The sequence below is a fragment of the Micromys minutus genome, assembly GCF_963924665.1.
Source record: "Micromys minutus genome assembly, chromosome: 26".
Classification (NCBI taxonomy): domain Eukaryota; kingdom Metazoa; phylum Chordata; class Mammalia; order Rodentia; family Muridae; genus Micromys; species Micromys minutus.
In genome coordinates, this window is record NC_137961.1 from 26,737,654 (window position 1) to 26,747,483 (window position 9,830).

At 40.2% G+C, this 9,830-nt stretch overlaps 1 pseudogene across 1 annotated transcript; it reads right to left on the reverse strand.

Annotated features, from left to right (window-relative positions):
* Positions 1-7,728: 7,728 nt before the first annotated feature.
* Positions 7,729-8,569, reverse strand: LOC308437486 (small ribosomal subunit protein uS5-like; annotated as a pseudogene). The gene has a single exon. The product of its transcript is annotated as a small ribosomal subunit protein uS5-like (transcript).
* Positions 8,570-9,830: the final 1,261 nt, after the last annotated feature.

A 9,830-nucleotide genomic window follows, 5' to 3' on the forward strand; every position in this document is an offset into this window, starting at 1 on the left:
TAGCCTTCTGGAATATAATAAGATCATTAGCATCATATCTGATCTGTACCAGGGACTCCATTGGCTTGAACTAAATGTGTTATTTCATAACAAGCTCACTAAACAATCTCCTCCATGATTTTTTAAAACATTCACTTCCATACTTAAAAATTGTCTTTATTCCTGATATGGATGTCTACTGAGAGGCTCTGCCAGTGTCTTGGTGATACCGATGAAGATGCTTGCAGCTAACCATTGGACTGAGCACAGGGACCCCAGTGGAGGAGTCAGAGAAAGGACTGAAAGAGTTAAAGGAGTTTGCAAACCCCACAGGAAGAACAACAATGTCAACCAACCAGATTCCCCAGCTCAGAGCTCCCAGGGACTAAACCACTAAGGAAAGAGTCCACATGGGGGAACCCATGGCTCCAGCCCCATGTGTAGCAGAGGATGGCATTGTCTGGCATCATTAGGAAGAGAAGTCATTGGTCCTGTGAAGGCTCCTTTCCCCAGTGTAAGAAAATGCCAGGGTGTTGAGGTGGCAGTGGGTGGGTGCGAGGGGACCATCCTCATAGAAGTAGGGGGAGGGAGATGGGAGAGAAGGGAACGGAAAAAGGGGAAAACATTTGTAAGGTAAATACATAAACTATCCAATTTTTTAAAATTGTCTTTATTTCTTGACAGTTTAGTTCTCTTTATAAAATTAATTTCTATTTCTATTTCAGAATTGTGGAACTAATGGTAGAAAAATTAATGCTCAATATTGCCCTATTCGGAGTCATGACTAAATTCTGTAATTGCTCTTTCATGTAATGGGAGTGATAATTAATAAAGCCCTTTATTGTTAGTGTCTGCAATTTATCATGTTTCTGGCACTTTATTGTATTTTATGATTACCTGATTTAATACTCAAAACCACCCCTCCCCATTCTTACTTAAATAAATATACTTGGACATCGCCTACAGACCACCTTAGAAACAAATGCATTAATTAGTGATTTATCCCCAGACTGTACAAATAACTTGTCTCCAAAAAGCACTTGTCCAGTGTCTTGATGGATAAAAGAGAGGATACAGACATAAACAGATATTTAAGATTTTTTTTTCTGAAAATATTTGCTCCAGGGTAATTTAATGCCTTTGCCCATGGAGTCTTCCAGGCTGCGTTTAACACATGAGTGAATTAAAATCCAGAACAAATGGCGTTCCTGCAAGCATGGTGAGTTTATTGACTTTTGTCATGTAGGAGTCTGCATGGGCAGTACAGTTAGTGACAGAAATGTCTGTTGTGGTAGACTCTGCCTTGTTTGACATACTGCTGGAAAAATAAGTATTATTGATTAATTTTTTTAAATGACAATTTTCCAGAGCCTAGATTAGAATCAGAAAATGCTATTAACCTCACGGCAATGGGAAACACTCCACCTCTATTTGATAGAGGCAGCTGAGGAGAAATTCGGGCTAGGGGCCAATCACCACGGAAAAATTAATTTGCTGTACCAGTTGCAGAAGCAAGCGAATATAGTTTGGAGCATCCTCTGACTAGACGTAATGTTTATGGGGTTCTGAAATGCCAGCAGGGGAATGCATGCACTAGTGCCAGACCTTAGGGCATCCTTCCTGGGTGGCAGAGAGAGAGAAAGAGAAGGAAATGGTGCTCACTTTTGCACTCATCTTTCATCACACAAGGAGATTCTCAAATGAAAGAGAAAACTAACATCAATTCACATGCAAGGCAAGGGGATGCTCTACACAAGAATATTTGGTTCCCTGCTCTTTCTCTCTGTTTTAAATGGGTCAGCCTTTGACTGTGAGATGTTGAAATCAGATTTATGACCTTAATAATTTTAAGATTAAAAGGATAAATGACAAACGTGTAGAATTAAAATGGTTGGCAATCTGGGTATTTATTTTTAAGTTAATCCATACACAATATATTTAGATTGTATCATTTCCCAACCCCTTCCAGATCCTATCCACCAAACCATGTTGTTTTCCTCCCTTTAAATTAAAAAAATAAAAATATGCAAAAGTTAAACAACAATAACAAAACATGGAGTCCATTGTATGCATGTGTCTGTCTGTCTGTCAGTCTGTCTGTGCATAACAACAGTTGACAGGTGTCAGGAAATAAACTCAGAGCTGAAGTCAACCAAGTAGAAACAAAAAGAACTATACAAAGAATCATCAAAACCAGAAGCTGGTTCTTTGACAAAAATCAACAAGATTGATAATCCCTTAGCCAGACTAACTAGAGGACATAGAGAGAGTTTCCAAATTAACAAAATCAGAAGTAGAAAGGAAGACATAACAACAGAAACTGAGAAAATTCAAGAAATCATCAGATCCTACTACAAAAGCCTATACTCAACAAAGCTGGAAAATCTTGATGTATAGTTCTGCTGGAACTTGATGGTCCCAGGGCAATAACAATAACCCCTATGAGAAGAGTTATATTACACCTGGGCTTTTTACTTGGTAAGATGTGGCTTCTGGAAGGACCACATTTGTAGGGTAGTTCCAGTTAAACTTTTAATATAAAAATAAACTTACATAAAGACACCCAATTTATAGAATAGTAGATGTCCATATAGCTTTTTTCAAATATCATTAGTTAGTTATCCTTTCTCCAACTCCTCCTCTGCCATTCTCTCCCATCTGTTGTCCTAGTAGAAAGGATATTGTGACGGTTGCTGTTGGTTGTCAACTTGACTACACTCAGAATTAACTAAAACTCTAGTGACTAGGTACAGCTGCAAAGGATTTTTCTTGACTGAATTATTTGAAACAAGAAGGCATACCCTAAGTCTAGATCTTTTAAGGTGGAAAGATCCACCTTTAATCTGGGTCACACCCTCTTCAGGTAGTCTACTACTTCAAGGAGGTGGGAGAAAGAAATTAGCTCTCTTCGCCTGCTTGTTCTCAGTCTTGATGACAAATCTATTTTCTCACCGCTAGTAAAACTCACTTCTTTGAGATTTTGATGTATATTTAATGGCAGCTAAGGCATCTGACTGAACAACTATTGGAGTCTTGGACTCTCAGTTGACACACATTATTGAATATAGTCTGCATATGAGATTAGGACACTACAAAATGCAGCAGCAGCAACAGGTGGCCTCCTCTTTCTGCACCATAGCCTAGATATATTGTTTTTAAATGTTTCTTTGAAAGCACTTTAAAGATCAAGATTCCTCCATCTGTTGGTTATCCATTTTTGTTTTTACTCTGTACTATTCAGTCTAATATGGTTCAAATCATATGATTCCAACTGATGGTAAAATGAAAGAATGTGCTCTTGTAGTAATGTTATCTCAGTAATGTGTGTATATGACAGTAATAATTACAGAGGAAAAGGCCAAGCTAAAACAGGGTGGGGAAATACAGGAGGAGAGTATTTTGAAAGTGACATATATAAAATTCTCAAAAATGAAATAAATGTCTCTAAAAATACAAGTCTTCAGCCTATTCTACCTACAATGAACAGTCAATACTCTTATTTCATAATTCTATCAAAAATTATTTGCTTAGAAGGCAAAATCAGGATAAAATGTAAAACAAGAAAAACTAACTTCTTTGTTTTTAAAAATTTAGATTATGAACTTTTAGAATTGGGACAAAGTATTATAGCAATGCTTAAAAGTGGAGTTTTGAGTTTTGTTCTTTTAGAATCTTAAGGAGGAAATTTAGAACAGGTTCTATAAAAGCAGAGTTTGGCAGGCAGTTTTTCATATACTTGGTATTAGAAGTATAATCTATCAAATATCAAGTTGCAAACACTGTATCATCCTTTATGTTAGTAAAATGATGACAGAATCTTTAAGTCTTAGTTTGCATGTGAGAGAATGATTCAAAGTTCTAAATCTAACTAAAACACCAAAATATGGTATCAGAACTTCAGAAGCTTAAATATAAAGCCAAGAAGAAAGAAATACCTAAGGACATAATATTTTCCACTGTATATAAATTTCATTAGTAAAATATTGGTCTACCAATATGCATTGTTCTTAAACTCTGTACCTTTTTTATCCTCGTATAACAAAAACAGTCAATCGGGTAAATTATAAATAACCAAGTCCAACTTTTCTCATCTCGGGAAGCTGGCGACATCTCTATGAATCGTGTGTAGAAACAGGACGAGTAAGCACTCAGAGAACAGATAGGAAAGGGGTAAACACGTGTTCCTATGAAGAACACAGCACCATCCCTTGTCCAGAGCCTTAATCCATTGTAGAAGAAGAAAGTCTGCATAATTAAGGTCACCACTTAACAGACTCACATCTGCCCATTGTTGAAATGGCTTTGGAATTTTCACAATTCAAACCACAGTTCACTGATAATTATAAAGTTCTCACATCCTTAGAGTACCCAAAATTCCTTGATCAGAATTCACAGTGAGCTGCTTATTTATTTTGTCCTCAACCCATTCTGCCCTCAGTATTATTCTCTGGGTGCTACACTGTGGGATTATAAAGAAAAATAAGAACGTCTGCTGGGGGTTCGTAAATCCATGAGAGGACAAAGCACACCAACAAATAATAGCCCCTTTGTGTGGTAAATATCACCACAGAAATATGTATCTGGATTCTGAGTAGGCGCTCCATTAAGGGCACACTTTGCTTATGTTTTAAGAGGTAAACATACAGAAAGAGCATACATACAGAAACGTTTGATCTTAAACTTTGGCGATTAGCCCTACACATTGAATTGACTTTATCAAAATAAATCCACTATGTTGCAATTCTTTATTTGAAATTTAAACATGTAATTGTATACTTTTTTATAAGTTCGTAAAATATTATGAAACATTTAAAGCAAACTTTTTTTATAATAAAATCACTTTATTCTAATTAAATCACAAATAAAAATATCACACAGCTAGTTTAAGGCAGCCACTCAAACACTTGCCCAGTCCCAAACACTATGTCTCGCTGAACATACAATTAGGATACTTATTCTGAAGCTGTGAGGCTTAGTCAGGCTTTTACATTTTCCTTGTCAGCTACATCTTTATACACTAGACTACAGAAAATAAAGGAAAAACTATGACAGAGCTCCAACTAGAGAAACAATTAGCTTCATATGTCTCCATGGCTCTGCCGTTATCCTCTCCCTCACACATATCATCTTCTCCTGGTTTCATTTCTAAATGTAAAGCAAACTTTTGACATGTAAAAATGTAAGATCACACCAGTCTAACTGTAGCAAAGTGCAAACCTTAAGTTGGTATAAACATAAATCATTTGGTCAAAATCTGCTTTGGAAAAAAATAAGAATTATGTTCTTCCTCCACCAAGCAAGGAAAACCAGCTCTCAGTGAGTAAGAACATTAAAGAGGCTTCAAGATGACAATCAGTTTGGACAGTAAGATGGTCCTGTTCATAAAGACACTAGCTGTGCAAACCCAGAGACCTGAGTTCAAGTCTTAGAACCTATGTAAAGGTAGAAGAAAAGGACCAACTCTATAATAGGGTTGTCCATGGACTATACACACACACACACACACACACATACACACACACACACACACACACACACACACACACACACACACGCACGCATGCACACTCACATAATAATAACAAATTAACCTTAAAATTTTTAAATAAAACCTGAAAAGGCAATGTCCTGGATCCAGTGGAGGAATTAAGGACACCAACCCACTCACAAACCTTCAAACCAAATTTGTCCTGTCTAAAAGAAGTGCAGGAACAAACATTGAAAATTTCATGGCCAACCAATAACTGTTCATACTGGAGACCTATTCCATGGGTAAGCACTGTTTTATGCTCACAGACAAGAGCCTAGCATAACTATCTGCCTTGGTCAGGGTTTCTATTCCTGCACAAACATCATGACCAAGAAGCAAGTAGGGGAGGAAAGGGTTTATTCAGCTTATACTTCCATATCGCTGATCATCACCAGAGGAAGTCAGGACCGGAACTCAAGCAGTTCAGGAAGCAGGAGCTGATGCAGAGGCCATGGAGGGATGTCACTTACTGGCTTGCTTCCCCTGCCTTGCTCAGCCTGCTGTCTTATAGACCCCAGGTCTACCAGCCCCAATGGGCTGGGCCCTCCCCTTCTTGATCACTAGTTGAGAAAATGCCTTACAGCTGGATTTTGTGGAGGCATTTCCCCAACTGAGGCTCCTTTCTCTGTGATAACTCCAGCTTGTGTCAAGTTGACACACAACCAGCCAGTACACTGTCCTCTAAAGATCTCCACCCAGCAGCTGACTAAAAAGGATGCAAAGACCCACAACCAAACAGACAGACCTCGAAGATGCTTATGAAAGAGCTGGGAGAAAGACTGAGGGGGTAGGAACTCCACAGGAAGACAGAACAGTCAACTAACCTGGACCAAATAGGAGCTCTCAGAGAATGAACTACCAAAAAGTGTACAAAGGCTGGACCAAGACCCCCTGCACATATGTAGCAGATATGTGAGTAAAAATTCATGTGGGTCCCCCAACAACTGAAGCAGACGCTGTCCCTAAAGCTGTTGCCTGTCTGTGGAATCTAACTAGGCTGCCTTGTCCGGCCTCAGTGGGAAAGGATGAGCCTAATCCTGCAGACTTGATGTTCTAGGGTAGGGAAATACTCACGGGGCCTCTACTCTCCCAGAAGAGAAGGGTAGGGGATATGAAGGTGGAACTGTGGGAGTGGAAAAGTGATCAGGATGTAAAACGAATAAATAAGTAAATAAATGAAAAAAATGTTTAAATAAAGCTCTTGAAAATTAAGAACAACAGGTCAGTCTTCCGCTGGGACAGCTCATCAGTTTGTCTGCCCTCTGAAGGTCTCTCGGCAGATCTGCTGAACTCAGGGCAAAGGGTAAGGGAGCCTTCCCAGTAACTGTAGCAGCTAGGAACCCCGAAGAGCCCGGCCGACATGGACCCACCCCTCCACTCAAATTCCACCTCCCTTCGGCTGGGGCAGAGGATCCGTACGTATGCCCATCTGAAGACCCCATGGCCTCTCAGATCTGTTGCACCCAGGGCAACAGACTCCACCAATTGAAAGGCTTCTATGAGGAAAAGGACATAGTCAATAGGACAAATGGGCAACCTACAGATATGGGAAAAATAATCTTCACTAACCCCACATCCGATAGAGGGCTAATATCCAAAATATATAAAGAACTCAAGATGCTAACCTTAAAAAAAAAAAAAAAAACTTTTAAAAAATGGGATATAGACCTAAACAGGGAATTCACAACAGAGAAATCTCAAATGGCCAAAAAGCACTTTAAAAAATGTTCAAAGTCCTTAGTTATCAGATAATTGCAAATCAAAATAACCCTGAGATTCCACCTTATAACAGTCAAAACGACTAAGATCAAAAACTCAAGTGACAACAGATGTGTTGAGGGTGTAGAGAAAGAGAAACACATATTTTGTTTGTGGGATTGAAAACTGGTACAATAATTCTGGAAATCAGTCTAGAGCTTTCTCAGAAAATTGGAAATCAATCTACCTGAAGGCCCAGATATATCAAACACTGGATGGTTAGAGTTTAATTTTTCTTTTGATTGTGACTGTGCCCTGATATTTTTCCTTCTTGAAATAAGAAAGTATTTTAGGAGAGCCTGCAGTTAAAAGAGTTTGATTTGTTAAAAAATTATTTTTGAATTTCCAAAGAGATTGAATATTCTAAAGTGACTGAAATTTTAATATATAAGAATTTATAAAGATTATGAGACTTTTTTTAAACAGACTTAGTTCATTTATTTTGTCTTTTATAAAAACCCTTATGTAGTAGCCACAACTGGAGCCTGGGTCCTCTGAACAGAGACTCTGGTGTGGGTTTTCACAAGATGAATAGTGAATTCCTGATAAGGAGACTTGGTGAACACAGTTTCTTTCCAGAGGTCAGGGGTCAAGTAGCTGTAAGTCTTTGAGATGGCATCAAAGGTGGCCTTGGTAAAGTCGCCCAGGGTGGCAGTGCAGCCTCTGGCTGAAGTGTAGCAGTCATCTATACGGCCACCATCAGAAGCTTCTTGGGCACAGGAGCAGAGACAATGCCAGTGCCACTGGGGGCAGGAATGAGACGCACCAGCACAGAGTCACAGCGGCCTGTCACCTTGCATGGGACAGTGTGGGGCTTGCCAATCTTGTTCCCCCAGTAGCCTCTCCTCACAGGGATGATGGAAAGCTTGGCCAGATTGATGGCCCCTCGAATGGTAGTGGCAACCTCCTTGGAGCACTTAACACCAAGACCAATGTGACCATTGTAGTCCCCGATAGCGACGAAAGCCTTGAACCTGGTCCGCTGGCCAGCCCGGGTCTGCTTCTGCACTGGCATGATTTTCAGAACCTCATCCTTTAGAGATGCACCCAGGAAAAAGTCGATAATCTCAGACTCCTTAATGGGCAGGGAGAACAGGTAGATCTCCTCCAAAGACTTGATCTTCATGTCCTTAACCAGGCGGCCCAGCTTGGTGACAGGGATCCACTCCTTGTCTTCAGCTTTACCTCCACGAGCCCCGTGGCCTCGACCATGGCCTCGGCCTTGACCACGGCCCCACGGCCTCCTAAGCCTGGGCCCCCAGGTCCTCCGGGCCCTCCCGCTGCACTGGCGTCATCTGCCATTTGGTGTTTTCCCGAAGAAGAAGAAGGGCTATGAGACTTTTAAAGTTATTTAGATCATGGAAATTAATATATCCAAAAGATGCCCCCACCATTCCCCATGAACATGTTCCACTATGTTCATAGCAGCCTTATCTGTCATAGCCATATATTGGAGAAAACCCAGATGTTCCAAAACAGAAGAATGATTATAGAAAACATGGTTTATTTACACAATGGAATACTATTCAGCTATTAAGAATGAGGACATTCTGAGTTTTGCAGGCAAATGGATGAAACTAGAACATATCATCCTGAGTAAGGTTACTCAGACTCCAAAGGAGATGCATAGTTTGTACTCACTAATAAGTGAATATTAGGAAAAAAAACAGGATTAAATAAGATACGATCCACAGAACTCATGGAATGTTAATAAGAGATGTTAATAAGCAGATGGACCCAAGTAAGGATACTTCAATCCCACTTGGCAGAAAGAAAAAAAGCAATCCGGGGAGGCAGAGATAGAAAGGGACTTGGGTGGGAGAGGAGAGAAGGAAGGGAAAGGGGGAACATAATCAGTTATGGGGGGACAGGAGAAAAGCCCTGAGGACCAGCACAATGAATTAAAATATGCAACCTCGGGAGGTGGGAGGTGGGGAATCATCTAGAAAGTGCCAAAGACCTGGGAGATGAAAGCCTCTCAGGACTCAAAGGGAGGGACCTTGGATGAAATGCCCAACAGTGGGAAGAAGGAACTTGTAGAGTCTACGTCTGGTGGAGAGGCAGGACGTGAAGTAGAGGGTGGGTTTGCATCTGTCTTAGTCAGGATTTCTATTCCTGGACAAGCATCATGACCAAGAAGCAAGTTAGAGAGAAAAGGATTTATTCATCTTACACTTCCACATTGAAGTCAGGACTAGAACTCAAGCAGGTCAGGAAGCAGGAGGAGATGCAAAGGCCATGGAGGGATGTTACTCTCTGACTTACATTCTTATAGAACCCAGGTGCCTAGAGATGGCACCCCCCACAATGGGCTGGGCCCTCCCACCTTGATTACTAATTTCGAAAATGCCTTACAGCTGGATCTCATGGAGGCATTTCCTCAACTGAGGCTCCTCTCTCTGTGATAACTCCAACTTGTGTCCAAAAAAAAAAAAAAAAAAGAAAAGAAAAGAAAAAGAAAAGAAAAACCAGCCAGTACACAGTCAAAAACTTTGACCCAGAATTGTTCCTGTCTAAAATAACTGCAGGGACAAATATGGAGAAGAGACTGAGAGAAAGATAG